Consider the following 20,572-nt stretch of genomic DNA (forward strand, 5'->3'; position numbering starts at 1 on the left):
GCACTTGTATGGACTCTATGCACTTGTATGGACTATATACACTTGTTATATGTTGTTGAAGTGCTACATATATTGTTGTTATGGATATATATCATATATATTGAATTGTATGCAGGGAATAATGAAAAACAGTAAAAACTGAAAAATAGATGTGCCTACACACGGCAAAGGACATTTGGTCAACACACGGCAAAGGCGCCACGTGTCGCCAGCCTGTGCTCCTGGCACGCAGGGGGAGTGCCTGGAGGAGCCTTTGCCATGCACGCTGGGGGCAGGGCGCACGGCAAAGCACGGAACACGGCACAGGGCAGGCGCACGGCAAAGCATCTGTGCACGGCCACGGAATCGGCGCACGGCAAAGTCAGTGCGCACGGCAATGCTGCGCAGCGCACGGCAAAGATAACCCGCACGGCAGCGCGTCGGGCGCACGGCAGCGAACGAAGCGCACGGCAAAGCCTTTGCCGTGCAACTTTCGGGAGGTGCACGGCAAAGAAACCGTTGCCGTCGACGGCACTGCCGTGCGACCTTTGCCGTGCAGCGTCGCACGACAAAGGCTTTGCCGTGCATATAGGGCTTTTTGCCGTGCAAATCGTTGCACGGCAAAGTCCTGTTTTCCTGTAGTGTAAGCACCAAGGCGAGAGTATATGAATGTCATAATGCTAGAGAGGCATTGCGTCTGATTCAGTTTTTGGACTTTACGGCCATGTGCTCAATGCTAAATATATTTTTTTCTGCCAGACCTAATATAGAAGCACATGTTCATATACACGAGCGCACACTCACCCCTACGAACGCACACATGCACACTCTATCCTATGAGCACCTCCAGAAGATAGAGTTGGACTAGCAAATCGAAAGATGGAAGAAATCGCCATAGGCACCTCGATGTCGACGAGCATGTCGCCTACCAATAAAAGAATAGCACCATTAAATCATGGAATAAATCCAGGAAAACGCGAGCACCCATGTCAATGCTAAATATATATGCTATAACTATCCCTGGGTTTCTAGTTGATTACAACTTTCAGTTCAACAACTTCGGCTACCTCGAATGCACTTATGCACATGGATTCAATTGCTCCACTTTGCGCGCCATCCCCGTCCTGCTCCTCCGTCGCTCGGGCCATCTTTGTTCTCCTGCTGCCGCCGCACGCGCGTCCCCATACTGCGCCGCTGCCGGTGCGGGCTCCCTCCCGGTAATGCTTTGCCGCTGTCACGCGTGCCATCCCCTTCCTGCTCCACCGGGCATGCCGTCGTCCACATCATAGCAGGCATGGCACCGGTCTCGACTTCCTTCAGCAGGGGAGGGGGAGTACAGGGAACTTCTGAAGAAAGCAGAACAAAAGACAGAGGAGGTTGTAGGAGCTGGAAAGCAGACCATGTATCAGACTCAATCCTGTCAAACTAGTCAATTTTCTCGTCCACATATGACCTGAGATGACCATACCCAACAAAGAAACCCCCATGGTGTAACTCAATCGAAAAATCCTCAGCACCAGAACCTACATTGTTAGCACAACTCAATCATATCATTGTTCAATCCAATACCTAACAATTATCCCCAGAAACCACAATCAACATGACAAGAACACATCTTACCATGTAATCTGAAATCACTATGAGTAAGCCTTAATCGATAGGATTGAGGTGTCTATGAACTCACCATCCTTTCACCCCGCGGCTGCGGCCTCCGATCCTCTAGTGTGCACGACTTCCTTATGTTCTCGCGAATTCGGCAACGTGATTCAAGCACCGATCGCCGCCGCAGGGGTTCCTGCCGTCACCGCCGAGACGTGAAACCGCGCGAAACAGACGCGCACAATAGGAACATATGAGATATACGGGCGGAGTTGGTTTCCAAAAACTGTCGGAAGGGGATTTTGCAAAAAACAAAATTACGTCCAAGCGCAAGGTACCATGTGTCCAGACCTGTCGGGACATCATAGGGACACATAAAGAGTTTAGGTACTTAAACGTTCGATTTGATAGTTTCAGGACCAGGATGACACGGCTTACCAAGTTAAAGGACCGCTGACGTACTTTTTACTCTAAATTATACTAGTATATAATAGTCACTGATATAATTTTTAATATTTCGTGAGTATTGTTGGTATATGAGTCAATAAGAAAATGCCTTTTATGATTACTGAAACGTAATGTGTATATTTAGTGCTTATATACATATGATGCAAAATGAGAAATTAAGTCCACGTTTCTTCTCTGCCCTCCTCTGCCCCCGCGCTGGCGGCGCCGCGCCGCGCCGGGGCCCTCCTCCCCCGCAGCCGCCTCTTCTCCCTAGGGGCCCCCTCCTCCCCCGCCGCCGTCGCCGGGAGCGCTGCCAGGCAAAGCCCTGCGGCGTGGCGGCGGCGGCCTATCCTCTGGCCCCCACGACCTGGAGGGCACGGCGGCGGCGTCTGCCCGGCCTCTCCTTGATTTTTTGTATTGATTCTTGTAAGGTTTGCGGGTCCTAGGTCGCTTAGTAATATCTGGCCCGCTTCCGTGACTCTCTCCCTGATCCAGACTCTCTCTCCTCGACGCGGTGGCTCCGGAGGCGCACCGCCGCCGCCCTCGACGTGGCTCCGGAGGCGTGTTGGCATCAGCCGCAAGTGAACGGCCCCTTTGATGGCGGCAGCTCGAGGCCAGCTGCAGCTTGTTTCTACGACCGACTTCTTCGGATTTGCCGCCGCCATCTCCTTCCTCCAATTTATCCCCAAGAAGCCGCACCGCCGCCGCCCCCCTCGTGCTTTTGCCGCTGCCACTTCCGCGGTCCATCCTTCTCGACACCCGACTCCGTCGTTCACCGTCGTCTGTGCGCCGCCCCGCCCGAATCCACCAGTCCGAATTCTGAAGGCCCGGTAATGACCATGGTGGTGGCGGCGCCGGCGCTGCAGACACTTCCATACTCGCATATCAGACGCTGACCATCTCCGCCTCGAGCTCGTCCACCTTCCGGCCTCGAAGGGGCCCTCCTGCTCCCCAACTTCATCGTCTCGTCCCCGGCGTTAAGCAGTTCCTTCTCCCCAGCTCATGTGCTACATCTAGCCTAAATCCGAATTAGTTGCTTGATGCCTTGATTGATGCCACCGATGTAGTCACACTGACGCCCATAGGTGTAAATCCGTGGAGCTCCATTTGTGCTAGTATCCAGATTAAAGACAAATAAATTAGTTGCTTCTTTGATCCATATAGCTGCCTGGGTGTGGAGTTTAGCTTTTTACACCTGCTATTTTTTCTGCCATATCTATTTGATTTAGATATTTGTTTTCTAATACATGTTTTCTGCTACAGATATAAGGAAAGGAACGTTGCAGGCTGTTCACAGATCAAATATTTGATGGCCAATTGCTCAAATGCAGAGAGTTGGTCTAGCTAAGCTACATGTTTATCTAGAAGCCAAAAGATATAATTAGGTGTGGTCGGTGTGTGTCTTTTGGCCCAATCAAGTACTGCAAATGTATCGAGGCGATTATTTGGCTCATGTTCATGGCAAGGTTGCAATTTTATATTCACACTGGAATGCGTGACCTGTATGATATTGACCATAGTTTCCTTTTTTGTTTGTGAACTGAATTTAAATGTACTAGATGGTCCTTCGATTATGGTCATGATTGTAGTTGGTTATGTTTCATGGATGCACTTTCAGGATACTTAGAATTTGATATAGTTAGCTTTTGGCATCCATTATTTAGATTTTTTTATCGGTGACAATTGGTTATTTTTATTTGTAAAAAAGTTAAGAGTTTTCATACCATTTTACTTATGTCTCATTAAGTTTTGCTGAGGTTTCCTAATCCTGAAAACTTGCTCTCCCAAACAAATTCACGTGTTGTTTACCTTTGAATACATTCTTGACTTGGATTATTTTTTGGTTATCATTTAATCTAGGTAGCTATCGCCGACCACAACTTATATTACTACTTTGTTTGTAAATTCGTTTGATCTAGATAAAACTTCAAAAATTGCATATTCTCATATATCTTTCATCGATGTTTCATATGGCTTTCTTGTTTCACTTAAGTTTCATCGAGCTTAGAGACATGACCATGAAAGTGAAAGACTAGAAGAAATTCATTAAAATATTTTTGAGTTTCACATGGTTTGATGTTTTAATATAGTTCTATTGAGGTTTCAGAAATGCTCCACGAGTGTCACTTATATTTCACTGAAACTTATAGACAGTTTCCCAAGTAGTTCACATAGGAGCTATACATTACGTTATGAGCACAAAAATAGCACATGCTTATGCAGACCTAGCTCATGCATTTAAAAATAATATGAAACATGCCCTACAAAGTGAAACAATAGAAGAATTCCTTGGTTATCTTGTGAACACATTCTTATGGCCCATGCATTATTGAATTATTATGAAACAATAGCTTAATTCTGACAGTGAAACAACTCGATTATTTAAATGTGAAACAATAGCGATAAAGTGTGGAAACATTATCATGACTTTCTAACTAATATGGTGAACTTGTGAAACACAATCCCATAGACCATGCGTTACTAAATTATTTGTGAAACAATTGTAACCTATATCTTATATTGATACCAAAATAATAGTGAAATAAAACCCATCCATTATTTAAATGTGAAACAACATCGATAAAGTGTCATATAAGTTTCAGAAGGATGGGCATGTTAAGATTTAAAAGTTTGCATGGTATTTCACATATTTCACATTAATTTCAATTGGAATAGGATGTGCATGTTTCACATAAGTTTCAAATGGAAGGAGAGTGTTTCACATTAGTGTCATATAAGTTTTAGTAGGATGTGCATGGTTCACATTAGGTTCAGAATGTTTGAGGGTATTTCACATTAGTTGGAATAGGATGTGCGCGTTTCACGTAAGTTTGAAATGGAAGAAGGGTGTTTCACATTAGTTTCATATAAGTTTCAATAGGATGGGAATGTTTCACATTAGTTCCAAAGGGTTGGATGGTATTTCACATATTGGGCGTTAAATGATATATCATTTTTTCATATAAGTTTGGAAATGATATAGGTTATTTCACTTTTTCTTTATCTCAATGTATTGCACAAGTTTCAGTTGGATCATATTTGTTTAAATGGATGGATGGTGTTTCACTTTGTTGTGTATCAATTAAGAACTAGGTTAGAATTGTTTCACAAATATTGCAATAATGCATGGCCTATTGATGGTGTTTCACTTGGACGGTCGTGTTTCACATTAATTTAAAAAGGATGGAGGGTGTTTCAATTTTTAGGGGAATAGGGTGTGTCACTTCGACGACCATGTTTCACATTACTTTAAAATTGATGGATGGTGCTTAATTTTTTTGGCGTAGGGTGTTTCACATTAATTTCATTTAAGTTGGAATAGGATGTGCATGTTCCATATAAGTTTCAAATGGAAGTAGGGTTTTTCTCATAAGTTTCATGTAAGTTTCAGAAGGATGGGCATGTTTCACATTACATTCAAAAGGATGGAGGGTATGTCACATATTTCACATTAGTGTCATATAATTTGGAATATGTTGTGCATGTTTCGCATAAGTTTCAAATGGAAGGAGGGTGTTTCACATTAGTATCATATAAGTTTCACATTAATGTCATATAAGTTTCAGTACGATGGGCACTTTTCACATTAGTTCCAAAGAGTTGGAGGCTATTTTACATATTTGGTGTAAAATGATATATCATTTTTATATAAGTTTGGAAAGGATATAAGTTTATTCACTTTTTGTTTATTTTAATGTATTGTACAAGTTTCAATTTGTTCACATTTGTTTAAATGGATGAATGGTGTTTCACTTTGTTCTATATCAATTAAGAATTAGGTTACAGTTGTTTCATAAATAATCTAATAATTCATGTCACATGTTGATGGTGTTTCACATCAATGGTCATGTTTCACATTAATTTAAAAAAAACATGGAGGGTGTTTCACTTTTTGGGGAATAGGGTGTTTCACATTGAATGGATGGAGGGTGTTTCACTTAGACGATCATGTTTTACATTGCTTTAAAATTAATGGATCGTGTTTAATTTTTTTGGCGTAGGGTGTTTCATATTAATTTCATATAAGTTGTAATAGGATGCACATGTTTCACATAAGTTTAAAATAGAAGTAGGGTGTTTCTCATAAGTGTCATGTATGTTTCAAAAGGATGGGCATTTTTCACATTGGATTCAAAAGGATGGAGGGTATTTCACATTAGTTTCATATAAGTTGTAATATGATGTGCATATTTCACATAAGTTTCAAATGGAAGGAAGGTGGTTCACATTAGTATCATATAAGTTTCAATAAGATGGGCATGTTTTACATTAGTTACAAAGGGTTGGAGGGTATTTCACATATTTGGCATAAAATAATATATCATTTTTTACATAAGTTTGGAAAGGATGTAAGTTGTTTCACTTTTTGTTTATTTCAATGTATTGTACAAGTTTAAATTTGTTCACATTTTTTTAAATGGATGGATGGTGTTTCACTTTCTTGTGTATCAATTATGAACTAGGTTACAATTGTTGCACAAATAATCCAATAATTCATGTCCCCTATTGATGGATGGTGTTTAATTTTTTTGGCGTAGGGTGTTTCAAAATAATTTCATATAAGTTGGAATATGATACACATGTTTCACATCAGTTTCAAATGGAAGTAGGGTGTTTCTCATAAGTGTCATATAAGTTTTAGAAGGATGGGCATGTTTCACATTGGATTCAAAAGGATGGAGGGTATTTAAAATATTTCACATTAGTTTCATATAAGTTGGAATAGTATGTGCATGTTTCACATAAGTTTTAAATGGAAGGAGGGTGTTTCACATTAGTATGTTATAAGTTTCACATTAGTTTCATATAAGTTTAGATAGGATGGGAATGTTTCACACTAGTTCCAAAGGGTTGGAAGGCATTTCACATATTTGGCATAAAATGATATATCATTTTTATATAGGTTTGAAAAGAATATAAATTTATTCACTTTTCTGTTTAATTCAATATATTGTACAAGTTTTAATTGGTTCACATTTGTTTAAATGGATGGAGGGTGTTTCACTTTGTTGAGTATCAATATAAGAACTAGGTTACAATTTTTTCGCAAATAATTTAATAATCCATGGCCTATAGATGGTGTTTCAGTTTGACGGTCATGTTTCACATTAATTTTAAATGGATGGAGTGGTATTCATTTTTTTGCGCATAGGTTGTTCCCACATTAGTTTTATATAAGTTTTAATAGGATGTGCATGTTTCACGTAAGTTTGAAATGGAAGGATGGTCTTGCACATTAGTGTCATATAAATTTCAAACAGATGGGCATGTTGCACATTAGTTTCAAATGGAAGGAGGGTACTTCACATATTTCATTAGTTTCATATAAGTTCGAATAGCATGTGCATGTTTCGCATAAGTTTCAAACATAAGGAGGGTGTTTCTCATAAGTGTCATATAAGTTATAAAAAGGATGGTGTTTCACTTCTACTGTCATGTTTCACATTACTTTAAAATGGATGGACTGTTTTCAAAAAAAATTGGGCGTAGGGTGTTTCACATTAGTTTTACATATGTTGGAATAGAATGTGCATGTCTATTCAAATGGAAGGAACGTGTTTTTCATAAGTGGAATATAAGTTTCGAAAGGATGGACATGATTCACTTTAGATTAAAAATATTGGACGGTATTTCACATTAGTTTCATATTGGAATAGGATGTGCATATTTCACATAAGTTTCAAATGGAAGGAGGGTGTTTCATATTAGTGTCATATAAGTTTCAATAGGATGTTCATGTTTCACATTAGTTCCAACGGGTTGGAGGGTATTTCACATAGTGGGAGTTAAATGATACATCATTTTCTTCATATAAGTTTGGAAATTATATAGCCTTTTCACTTTTTGTTTATCTCAATGGATTGTACAATTTCAATTTGTTCACATTTGTTTAAATGGATGGAGAGTGTTTTACTTTGTTGAGTATCAATGTAAGAACTAGGTTACAATTGTTTCACACATATTTCAGAAATACATGGCCTTTGGATGGTGTTTCACCTCGACGGACATGTTTCACATTAGTTTGAATTGGATTGATGGTGTTTCTCTCTTTTGGGACATAGGGTGTTTCACATTAGTTTCATATAACTTGGAATAGGATGAGCATTTTTCACAACAGTTTCAAATGGAAGGGGGTGATGGCGTGTATTTCACACGTTCGTTGGGCAACCCCAAGAGGAAGGTATGATGCGCACAGCAGCAAGTTTTCCCTCAGAAAGAAACCAAGGTTTATCGAACCAGGAGGAGCCAAGAAGCACGTTGAAGGTTGATGGCGGCGGGATGTAGTGCGGCGCAACACCAGGGATTCCGGCGCCAACGTGGAACCTGCACAACACAACCAAAGTACTTTGCCCCAACGAAACAGTGAGGTTGTCAATCTCACCGGCTTGCTGTAACAAAGGATTAACCGTATTGTGTGGAAGATGATTGTTTGCAGAAAACAGTAGAACAAGTATTGCAGTAGATTGTATTTCAGTAAAGAGAATTGGACCGGGGTCCACAGTTCACTAGAGGTGTCTCTCCCATAAGACGAACAGCATGTTGGGTGAACAAATTACAGTTGGGCAATTGACAAATAAAGAGAGCATGACAATGCACATACATATCATGATGAGTATAGTGAGATTTAATTGGGCATTACGACAAAGTACATAGACCGCCATCCAACTGCATCTATGCCTAAAAAGTCCACCTTCAGGTTATCATCCGAACCCCCTCCAGTATTAAGTTGCAAAGCAACAGACAATTGCATTAAGTATGGTGCGTAATGTAATCAACAACTACATCCTTAGACATAGCATCAATGTTTTATCCCTAGTGCCAACAGCACAACACAACCTTAGAACTTTCTGTCACTGTCCCAGGTGTTAATGCAGGCATGAACCCACTATCGAGCATAAGTACTCCCTCTTGGAGTTACAAGCATCTACTTGGCCAGAGCATCTACTAGTAACGGAAAGCATGCAAGATCATAAACAACACATAAGCATAACTTTGATAATCATCATAACAAGTATTCTCTATTCATCGGATCCCAACAAACGCAACATATAGAATTACTTATAGATGATCTTGATCATGATAGGCAGCTCACAAGATCCGACAATGATAGCACAATGGGGAGAAGACAACCATCTAGCTACTGCTATGGACCCATAGTCCAGGGGTAGACTACTCACACATCACACCGGAGGCGACCATGGCGGCGTAGAGTCCTCCGGGAGATGATTCCCCTCTCGGCAGGGTGCCGGAGGCGATCTCCTGGATCCCCGAGATGGGATCGGCGGCGGCGGCGTCTCTGGAAGGTTTTCCGTATCGTGGTTCTCGGTACGGGGGGTGTCGTCACGGCGGCTAGTTGTAGGCGGAAGGGCAGGTCCAGAGGCGGCTCGGGGGCCCCACACCACTGGGCCGCGCGGCCCAGGGGGCCGCGCCGCCTAGGGTGTTGCCCGCTCGTCGCCCCTCTTCGTCTCTCCTTCGGACTACTGGAATCTTCGTGGAAAAATAGGCCACTGGGCTTTGATTTCGTCCAATTCCGAGAATATTTCCTTACTAGGATTTCTGAAACCAAAAACAGCAGAAAACAAGAATCGCACTTCGGCATCTTGTTAATAGGTTAGTTCCGTAAAATGCACGAATATGACATAAAGTGTGCATAAAACATGTAGATAACATCAATAATGTGGCATGGAACATAAGAAATTATCGATACGTCGGAGACGTATCAGCATCCCCAAGCTTAGTTCTGCTCGTCCCGAGCAGGTAAAACGATAACACGTATAATTTCGGAGTGACATGCCATCATAATCTTGATCATACTATTTGTAAAGCATATGTAGTGAATGCAGCGATCAAAACAATGTGTATGACATGAGTAAACAAGTGAATCATATAGCAAAGACTTTTCATGAATAGCACTTCAAGACAAGCATCAATAAGTCTTGCATAAGAGTTAACTCATAAAGCAATAATTCAAAGTAAAGGCATTGAAGCAACTCAAAAGAAGATTAAGTTTCAGCGGTTGCTTTCAACTTGTAACATGTATATCTCATGGATATTGTCAACATAGAGTAATATAATAAGTGCAATAAGCAAGTATGTAGGAATCAATGCACGGTTCACACAAATGTTTGCTTCTTGAGGTGGAGAGAAATAGGTGAACTGACTCAACATTGAAAGTAAAAGAATGGTCCTCCATAGAGGAAAAAGCATCGATTGCTATATTTGTGCTAGAGCTTTGATTTTGAAAACATGAAACAATTTTGTCAACGGTAGTAATAAAGCATATGCATCATGTAAATTATATCTTATAAGTTGCAAGCCTCATGCATAGTGTACTAATAGTGCCCGCACCTTGTCCTAATTAGCTTGGACTACCTGGATTATCACCGCAATACATATGCTTTAACCAAGTATCACAAGGGGGTACCTCTATGCCGCCTGTACAAAGGTCTAAGGAGAAAGCTCGCATTGGATTTCTCGCTATTGATTATTCTCAACTTAGACATCCATACCGGGACAACATAGACAACAGATAATGGACTCCTCTTTTAATGCTTTAAGCATTCAACAACAATTAATTCTTTTCTCATTAGAGATTTGAGGATTGTTGTCCAAAACTGAAACTTCCACCATGGAACATGGCTTCGGTTAAGCGGCCCGATGTTCTTCTCTCACAATATGCATGCTCAAACCATTCAACTCAGTGTAGATCGCCCTTACTTCAGACAAGACGAACATGCATAGCAACTCACATGAAATTCAACAATGAAAAGTTGATGGCGTCCCCAGTAAACATGGTTATCGCACAACAAGCAGCTTAATAAGAGATAAAGTGCATAATTACATATTCAATACCACAATAGGTTTTAAGCTATTTGTCCCATGAGCTATATATTGCAAAGGTGAATGATGGAGTTTTAAAGGTAGCACTCAAGCAATTTACTTTGGAATGGCTGGAAAATACCATGTAGTAGGTAGGTATGGTGGACACAAATGGCATAGTGGTTGGCTCAAGTATTTTGGATGCATGAGAAGTATTCCCTCTCGATACAATGGTTTAGGCTAGCAAGGCTTATTTGAAACAAACACAAGGATGAACCGGTGCAGCAAAACTCACATAAAAGACATATTGAAAACATTATAAGACTCTACACCGTCTTCCTTGTTGTTCAAACTCAATACTAGAAATTATCTAGACCTTAGAGAAACCAAATATGCAAACCAAATTTTAGCATGCTCTATGTATTTCTTCATTAATGGGTGCAAAGCATATGATGCAAGAGCTTAAACATGAGCACAACAATTGCCAAGTATCACATTACCCAAGACATTTATAGCAATTACTACATGTATCATTTTCCAATTCCAACCATATAACAATTTAACGAAGGAGAAACTTCGCCATGAATACTATGAGTAGAAACCAAGGACATACTTGTCCATATGCTACAGCGGAGCGTGTATCTCTCCCATAAAGTGAATGCTAGGATCCATTTTATTCAAACAAAATAAAAAACAAAAACAAACCGACGCTCCAAGAAAAAGCACATAAGATGTGATGGAATAAAAATATAGTTTCAGGGGAGGAACCTGATAATGTTGTCGATGAAGAAGGGGATGCCTTGGGCATCCCCAAGCTTAGACGCTTGAGTCTTCTTGATATATGCAGGGGTGAACCACCGGGTGCATCCCCAAGCTTAGAGCTTTCACTCTCCTTGATCATGTTGCATCATACTCCTCTCTTGATCCTTGAAAACTTCCTCCACACCAAACTCGAAACAACTCATTAGAGGGTTAGTGCACATTATAAATTGACATATTCAGAGGTGACACAATCATTCTTAACACTTCTGGACATTGCATAATGCTACTGGACATTAGTGGATCAAAGAAATTCATCCAACATAGCAAAAGAGGCAATGCGAAATAAAAGGCAGAATCTGTCAAAACAGAACAGTTCGTATTGACGAATTTTAAAATGGCACCAGACTTGCTCAAATGAAAATGCTCAAATTGAATGAAAGTTGCGTACATATCTGAGGATCATGCACGTAAATTGGCTTAATTTTCTGAGCTACCTACAGGGAGGTAGACCCAGATTCGTGACAGCAAAGAAATCTGGAACTGCGCAGTAATCCAAATCTAGTACTTACTTTTCTATCAAAGACTTTACTTGGCACAACAAAACACTAAACTAAGATAAGGAGAGGTTGCTACAGTAATAAACAACTTCCAAGACAAAAAATTAAAACAAAGTACTGTAGCAAAATAACACATGGGTTATCTCCCAAGAAGTTCTTTCTTTATAGCCATTAAGATGGGCTCAGCAGTTTTAATGATGCACTCGCAAGAAATAGTATTTGAAGCAAAAGAGAGCATCAAGAAGCAAATCCAAAACACATTTAAGTCTAACATGCTTCCTATGAAAAGGAACCTTGTACACAAATAAATTCATGAAGAGCAAAATGACAAGATCAGGAAGATAAAACAAGTGTAACTTCAAAAATTTCAGCACATAGAGAGGCATTTTAGTAACATGAAAATTTCTACAACCATATTTTCCTCTCTCATAATAATTTTCAGAGGCATCATGAACAAACTCAACAATATAAGTATCACATAAAGCATTCTTATTCACATGCATAAAAGTATCATTACTCTCCACATAAGCATAATCAATTTTATTAGTTGTAGTGGGAGCAAATTCAACAAAGTAGCTATCATTATTATTCTCATTATCAAATATAGGAGGCATATTGTAATCATAATCAAATTTATCCTCCATAACAGGCGGTACTAAAAGACCAATATCTTTATCATAAATAGGAGGCAAAGTATCATCAAAGTAAATTTTCTCCTCAATGCTTGGGGGAATAAAAAGATCATGAAAACCAGCTTCCCCAAGCTTAGAACTTTCTATATTATTATCAACAATGGTGTTCAAAGCGTTCATACTAATATTACTACCAGCATGCAAATAAGATTCCATAGGTTTTTTAATTTTCGCATCAAACAATCCATGTTTTAAATCAGGAAATAGAATAAGAAGATCATTCTTGTCCATTATGCCAAACTAGTGTAATAAAAACATGCATGATATTATAAAGTAAAACAAGTAACTAATTTTTTTGTGTTTTAGATATAGCAAACAAGATAGCAAGTAAAGTAAAACTAGCAACTAATTTTTTTTTATTTTGATTTAGTGCAGCAAACAAAGTAGTAAATAAAACTAAGCAAGACAAAAACAAAGTAAAGAGATTGAGAAGTGGAGACTCCCCTTGCAGCGTGTCTTGAACTCCCCGGCAACGGCGCCAGAAAATATGCTTGATGGCGTGTATTTCACACGTTCGTTGGGCAACCCCAAGAGGAAGGTATGATGCGTACAGCAGCAAGTTTTCCCTCAGAAAGAAACCAAGGTTTATCGAACCAGGAGGAGCCAAGAAGCACGTTGAAGGTTGATGGCGGCGGGATGTAGTGCGGCGCAACACCAGGGATTCCGGCGCCAACGTGGAACCTGCACAACACAACCAAAGTACTTTGCCCCAACGAAACAGTGAGGTTGTCAATCTCACCGGCTTGCTGTAACAAATGATTAACCGTATTGTGTGGAAGATGATTGTTTGCAGAAAACAGTAGAACAAGTATTGCAGTAGATTGTATTTCAGTAAAGAGAATTGGACCGGGGTCCACAGTTCACTAGAGGTGTCTCTCCCATAAGACGAACAGCATGTTGGGTGAACAAATTACAGTTGGGCAATTGACAAATAAAGAGAGCATGACAATGCACATACATATCATGATGAGTATAGTGAGATTTAATTGGGCATTACGACAAAGTACATAGACCGCCATCCAACTGCATCTATGCCTAAAAAGTCCACCTTCAGGTTATCATCCGAACCCCCTCCAGTATTAAGTTGCAAAGCAACAGACAATTGCATTAAGTATGGTGCGTAATGTAATCAACAACTACATCCTTAGACATAGCATCAATGTTTTATCCCTAGTGGCAACAGCACAACACAACCTTAGAACTTTTCATCCTTTGTCCCAGTGTTAATGCAGGCATGAACCCACTATCGAGCATAAGTACTCCCTCTTGGAGTTACAAGCATCTACTTGGCCAGAGCATCTACTAGTAACGGAAAGCATGCAAGATCATAAACAACACATAAGCATAACTTTGATAATCATCATAACAAGTATTCTCTATTCATCGGATCCCAACAAACGCAACATATAGAATTACAGATAGATGATCTTGATCATGATAGGCAGCTCACAAGATCCGACAATGATAGCACAATAGGGAGAAGACAACCATCTAGCTACTGCTATGGACCCATAGTCCAGGGGTAGACTACTCACACATCACACCGGAGGCGACCATGGCGGCGTAGAGTCCTCCGGGAGATGATTCCCCTCTCCGGCAGGGTGCCGGAGGCGATCTCCTGGATCCCCCGAGATGGGATCGGCGGCGGCGGCGTCTCTGGAAGGTTTTCCGTATCGTGGTTCTCGATGCGGGGGTTTCGTCACGGAGGCTATTTGTAGGCGGAAGGGCAGGTCAAGAGGCGGCACGGGGGCCCCACACCACGGGCCGCGCGGCCAAGGGGGCCGCGCCGCCCTAGGGTGTGGCCCCCTCGTCGCCCCCTCTTCGTCTCTCCTTCGGACTTACGGAAGCTTCGTGGAAAAATAGGCCCCTGGGCTTTGATTTCGTCCAATTCCGAGAATATTTCCTTACTAGGATTTACGAAACCAAAAACAGCAGAAAAACAGAATCGGCACTTCGGCATCTTGTTAATAGGTTAGTTCCAGAAAATGCACGAATATGACATAAAGTGTGCATAAAACATGTAGATAACATCAATAATGTGGCATGGAACATAAGAAATTATCGATACGTCGGAGACGTATCAGGGGGTTGTTTCACATTAGTGTCATATGGGTTTCAAAAGGATAGGTATGTTTCCCAATAGTTTAAAAATGTAAGGAGGGTATTTCACATATTGGGCATCAAATAATAGATCAATTTTTCATATAAGTTTGGAAAGGTTGAAGGGTATTTCACATATTTCACATTCGTTTCATATAAGTTGAAATAGCATGTGCATGTTTCATATAAGTTTCAAATGGAAGGAGGGTGTTTCACATTTGTTTAGTATCAATGTAAGCACTAGCTTACAATTCTTTCACTCATAATTTAATATTGCATTTTCTTTGGATGGTGTTTCACTTCGATGGATATGTTTCACATTAGTTGCAATTGGATGGATGGTGTTTAACTTTTTTGGACGTAGGGTGTTCCACATTAGTTTCATATTAATTGGAATAGGATGAGCATGTTTCATATCACTTTCAAATGGAAGGAGTGTGTTCCACATTAGTGCCATATATGTTTCAAAGGGATGGCATGTTTCACATTAGTTTAAAATGGAAGGAGGGTATTTCACATATTGGACATCAAATAATAGATCATTTTTTCATATAAGTTTGGAAAGGTTGAAGGGTGTTTAACATATTTTATATTAGTTTCATTTAAGGTTGAATAGGATGTGCATGTTTCACATAAGTTCAAATGGAAGGAGAATGCTTCACATTAGTGTCATATAAGTTTCAAAAGGATGGGCATGTTTCACATTAGATTCAAAAGTTTCCAGGGTATTTCACATTAGTTCCAATAGGATGTGCATATTTCACATAAGTTTCAAATGGAAGGAGGGTGTTTCACATTATTGTCATATAAGTTTCAATAGGATGGGCAAGTTTCACATTAGTTCCAAAGGGTTGGAGGGTATTTCACATATTGGGCATCAAACCATTTTTTTCATATATGTTTGAAAAGGATATAAGTAATTTCATTTTTTGTTTATCTTAAAGTATTGTACAAGTTCCAGTTTGATCACATTTGTTTAAATGGATGGATTATGTTTCACTTCGTTGAGTATCAATATAAGAACCATGTTACAGTTGTTTCACAAATAATTCAATAATGCATGGCCTATGGATGGTGTTTCACTTCGACGGTCATGTTTCACATTAGTTCTAGATGGATGGAGGGTGTCTCTTTTTTGGGGGCATAGGGTGTTCACATTATTTTCATATATTTTGGAATGGGATGTGCATGTTTAACATAATTGTGAAATGGAATTATGTTGTTTCACATTAGTGCAATAATAATTTCAATAGGATGTTCATGTTTCACATAATGGGAGTTAAATGATAAATCATTTTCTTCATATAAGTTTGGAAAGGATATATGCTTTTTCACTTTTTGTTTATCTCAATAGATTGTACAAGTTTCAATTGGTTCACATTTGTATAATGGATGGAGAGTGTTTTACTTTGTTGAGTATCAATGTAAGAACTAGGTTACAATTGTTTCGCACATATTTCAGAAATAAATGGTCTTTAGATGGTGTTTCATTTCAACGGACATGTTTCCCATTAGTTTGAATTGGATTGATGGTGTTTCACTTTTTGGGGACATAGGGTGTTTCACATTAGTTTCATATAACTTCGAATAGGATGAGCAATTTTCACATTAGTTTCAAATGGAAGGAGGGTATTTCACATTAGTGTCATATAGGTTTCAAAAGGATGGGCATGTTTCACAATAGTTTAAAAATGGAAGGAGGGTGTTTCACATATTGGGCATCAAATAATAGATCATTTTCCCATATAAGTTTGGAAAGGTTGGACGGTATTTCACATTCGTTTCATATAAGTTGGAATAGCATGTGCATGTTTCACATAAGTGTCAAATGAAAGGAGGGTGTTTCACATTTGTTTAGTATCAATGTAAGAACTAGGTTACAATTCTTTCACTCATAATTTAAGAATGCATTGTCTTTCGATGGTGTTTCACTTCGACAGACATGTTTCACATTAGTTTGAATTGGATGGATGGTGTTTAACTTTTTTGGATGTAGGGTGTTTCACATTAGTTTCATATAACTTGGAATAGGATGATCATGTTTCACATCAGTTTCAAATGGAAGGAGGGTGTTTCACATTAGTGTCATATATGTTTCAAAAGGATAGGCATGTTTCACGGTCATGTTTCACATTACTTTAAAATGGATGGAAGGTGTTTGATTTCTTTTGGGGGCGTAGGGTGTTTCACATTAGTTGGAATAGGATATGCATGTTTCAAATGGAAGGAGGGCATTTCTCATAAGTATCAGGTAAGTTTCAAAAGGATGGGCATATTTCACATTAGATTCTAAAGGATGGAGGGTATTTCCCATACTTCACATTAGTTTCATATAAGTTGGATTATGATGTGCATGTTTCACATAAGTTTCAAATGGAAGGAGGGTGTTTCACACTAGTGTCATATAAGTTTAAATATGATGGGGATGTTTCACACTAGCTCCAAATTAACGGTTAGAGGGTATTTCACATATTGGGCATTAAAAGATATATCATTTTTATATAAGTTTGGAAAGGACATAAGTTGTTTCACTTTTTATTTATCTCAATATATTGTACAACTTTCAATTGGTTCACATTTGTTTAAATGGATGGAGAGTGTTTCACTTTGTTGAGTATCAATATAATGAGGTTACAATTAATTCGCAAATAATTCAATAACTTGCATGGCCTATGGATGGAGTTTCAGTTCGACGTTCATGGTTTCACATTACATTCATATAAGTTGTAATAGGATGTGCATATTTCACATAAATTTTAAATGGAAGGAAGGTGTTTCACATTAGTGTCATATAAGTTTCAAAAGGATGAACATGTTTCACATTACTTTTCATGAATAATTGTTTTATTTGTAATTCGTTAAATGTTATATAATTTTAAAAGGATGTAGATGTGGCTCGAATGTGATACGTAGAAGTACTGGTTTTGGAGGTTCACTAAATTTTTCGAGGACTATCTATGTTTAATAAGTCGTTCGTGCATGTTTCACTTATCTTTCGATAAAGAATGAATTCTGGTTCAAAAAATGATTACTAGTGTTTCACTTGGTTGGTTATGTTATAGAATTATGTATGCTAAGCCATGTTTCATTAATGTACAATAAGGGAAACCATTAGAACCTAGATCTTTAATTATTTAGAAATAAATGAAAACATCGAAACCATAATTTGTGAAACAATTGGAGTCTAGATCTTACATTGTTTTAAAATAAGTGAAACTAGGTCCATCCTTTTCAAACTAATATGAAACATGCCCAACCAAGTTATGATATATGTTTAGGCATGTAGTTTTTCCTACATTCATGTAACATATTTTTGTAACTTGAAGAGATGATGGACAACGATCACTATATCGGTCTTATTTCACTAATATTGTCATAGTTTCGGGTAAGCCATAAATTATGTGAAGCAGTTACATGATCACCCTTATAGCAATCCGGTTTCAAATGTACACAATTCCCAAATGCTACATTAGTAGAAACACAAATCCTTTCATCAAAAGGATCCACTTGGAGTCCCAGTGGAAATTAAAAAAATATATAAAAAGATGACCAGAAATTCTGACCACATACAATTCATCCATTCCAGTTCCACAAACCTATCACTATATTACATAAATATTTTAAAAAAATAACCAATAACATATTAATACTATCAAGGACGGGTCATGTTTCAGTAGAGGTTTCAATTGTTTCCCCGGTGTAGAGGCTTCAAGGGGTGGACAGTCCTGGAAAATCTAAATTAAAAAGGATCTATGAGACAATAACAGATGCGATTTTAATTCAATATATAATGATACAAGAAGTAATTACACCAAAGAAAAAAAGGAAACATAAGAGAAATATTTGCATATACGTACGTTCCTACTTTGCTAGGTTGGGAAATAAAGAATGCTTAAACCAACTACAAGTCTGATTCATTTAGTATGTTGCAAATATCCTAAAGTATCTCAGAGAGAAATGGATAACCAGTCCACGTACATACAATAGAGATGTCTGCTACATTGATATACTTAATATTTTCCAAGGTGAGATAACATGATGCTCAGTCATCGGCATAACAAAAGAGAAACCATGAGTTCAATTCTTCGGAAAAGAGCTGCCAGCTCTGACCGGGTTCAAATCATTCAGACGGTGGTGGATGAGAGTATCGTACACTGCAGTCCGGCAAACAGACATGTATATCTGGCATAAGAAAGAACCACAGTGAGATCTGAGCTTATAATATGAGCAGTCGCATGGATCATACTAGACGTGATATACATATAATACCTTGTGATTGCCAACAAGTTCTTTTTCATTGTAGCATTCAAGGAGTCGGATGACAAAGAAACCACAGTCATCGTTGATGTAAAAAAGTAAATATTCAGCATTTGGGAAGAATAGTTTGTTAGCTTGTCGTAGGAAGGAACAACTATGAATTATGGAGAACATGATTTGTATATATCAAATCATATAATACAAAAAAAAAACATGGGGGCATACCTGTTCAATCAAATGGGGTTCATAGTTCACAGAATTTGCATTAATTTGGCACAAATTAAAAATCAGTTTAGAAATTTTCCATTGGTTCCACACCAATGTCGTACTTGTTGTTTCCAATAAAACACTATTCTAGATATACTTTGAAACAGAAGCCTGGTTCATAGTGTATATGAATTTATCTCAGATTTTAACGAAACTTATGACAAAAAAGCCATTAGAGACCTGCTCGAGCCCTGAGTGAAATTTCTGGTCGTCACAGATACAACAATAATTATATGATCTAGTTTTTGCTAAATCAAATGCAGCAATAATTACTGGTACACTTATCGTCTCATTTTTGCTCAAGCGAATGCACTAGTCATGGACTTTCCCATAACAAAATTGCATAACCCTCAAATATTTGCTACAAGAAAAGGAGGGCAGCAGAACCTCAAACCCCCGGTGGGTGCCGACGGTCAGTTGGTCAGATCAACCTGTGCGGCTCTGCCCAAGCGACCGCCGACGCGCTAGGATGAGGAGGAGGGTCGCGGCGAGCTCTTCTCAGCTAGAGCGAGGGGGCGGAGGCGATCCCTGTGACCTTCCAGGCTTCAGGAGGAGGGATACGGCGTGGTCTTCATCTGCCAGCGAGAGTAGGTAGTGGGTCTGTGAAGGAGGGCAGAGATCTATGGCGGAGGCTGCTGGATCTCCTCAACCACCATCTGCTCCGCCGCCAGGCCCGTTTCTTCGGCGGCTCGGCGATGACTTGGTCGCCTCCTCTTCGATCTGGAGAGATTCACGAGGGTGGGGACTGGGGGTGGTCGACGTATATTACTGTTCCGTGATTGGAGGAGATACAGAAGTACACGAGGCGGAAAGGGATACGGAAGAATACAACGGAACGGTGGGGAGGACCGCACCAATCTAAAAGCAACTGGGTGGTGGATGCTACTCCTTCACATACCGACGCCAGTAAAAGGAGGTTTTCGCGATTTCCCCTATACACCAGTCACGCGGGGAAGGTGTTCGTTGACATGGGTAAGAAAGGTCAGTATCACTGCCTTGCGTATATAACTACTTGAATGTACAATGTGGAGCAGGGTAAGAAATATTGGTCACCGGGCCCTACCGTCCTGGAGCCTGCCTCGGTCTTCCCCG

General features: G+C 39.4%; 2 long non-coding RNA genes across 2 annotated transcripts; one reads left to right on the forward strand and one right to left on the reverse strand.

Annotated features, from left to right (window-relative positions):
* The first annotated feature begins 2,485 nt into the window (after window positions 1-2,485).
* LOC139832863 (uncharacterized) lies at window positions 2,486-3,771 on the forward strand. Its single transcript, XR_011747484.1, has 2 exons — window positions 2,486-2,766; window positions 3,289-3,771. It is a non-coding gene; the product is annotated as an uncharacterized lncRNA (long non-coding RNA).
* Window positions 3,772-18,712: 14,941 nt separating this feature from the next.
* On the reverse strand, window positions 18,713-20,277 carry LOC127308997 (uncharacterized). The gene is made up of 2 exons (XR_007856906.2): window positions 19,226-20,277; window positions 18,713-19,138 (listed from the first exon to the last, which is right to left on the reverse strand). It is a non-coding gene; the product is annotated as an uncharacterized lncRNA (long non-coding RNA).
* Between the last annotated feature and the right edge of the window lie 295 nt (window positions 20,278-20,572).

The sequence above is a fragment of the Lolium perenne genome, chromosome 6 (genome assembly GCF_019359855.2).
Source record: "Lolium perenne isolate Kyuss_39 chromosome 6, Kyuss_2.0, whole genome shotgun sequence".
Lineage (NCBI taxonomy): Eukaryota > Viridiplantae > Streptophyta > Magnoliopsida > Poales > Poaceae > Lolium > Lolium perenne.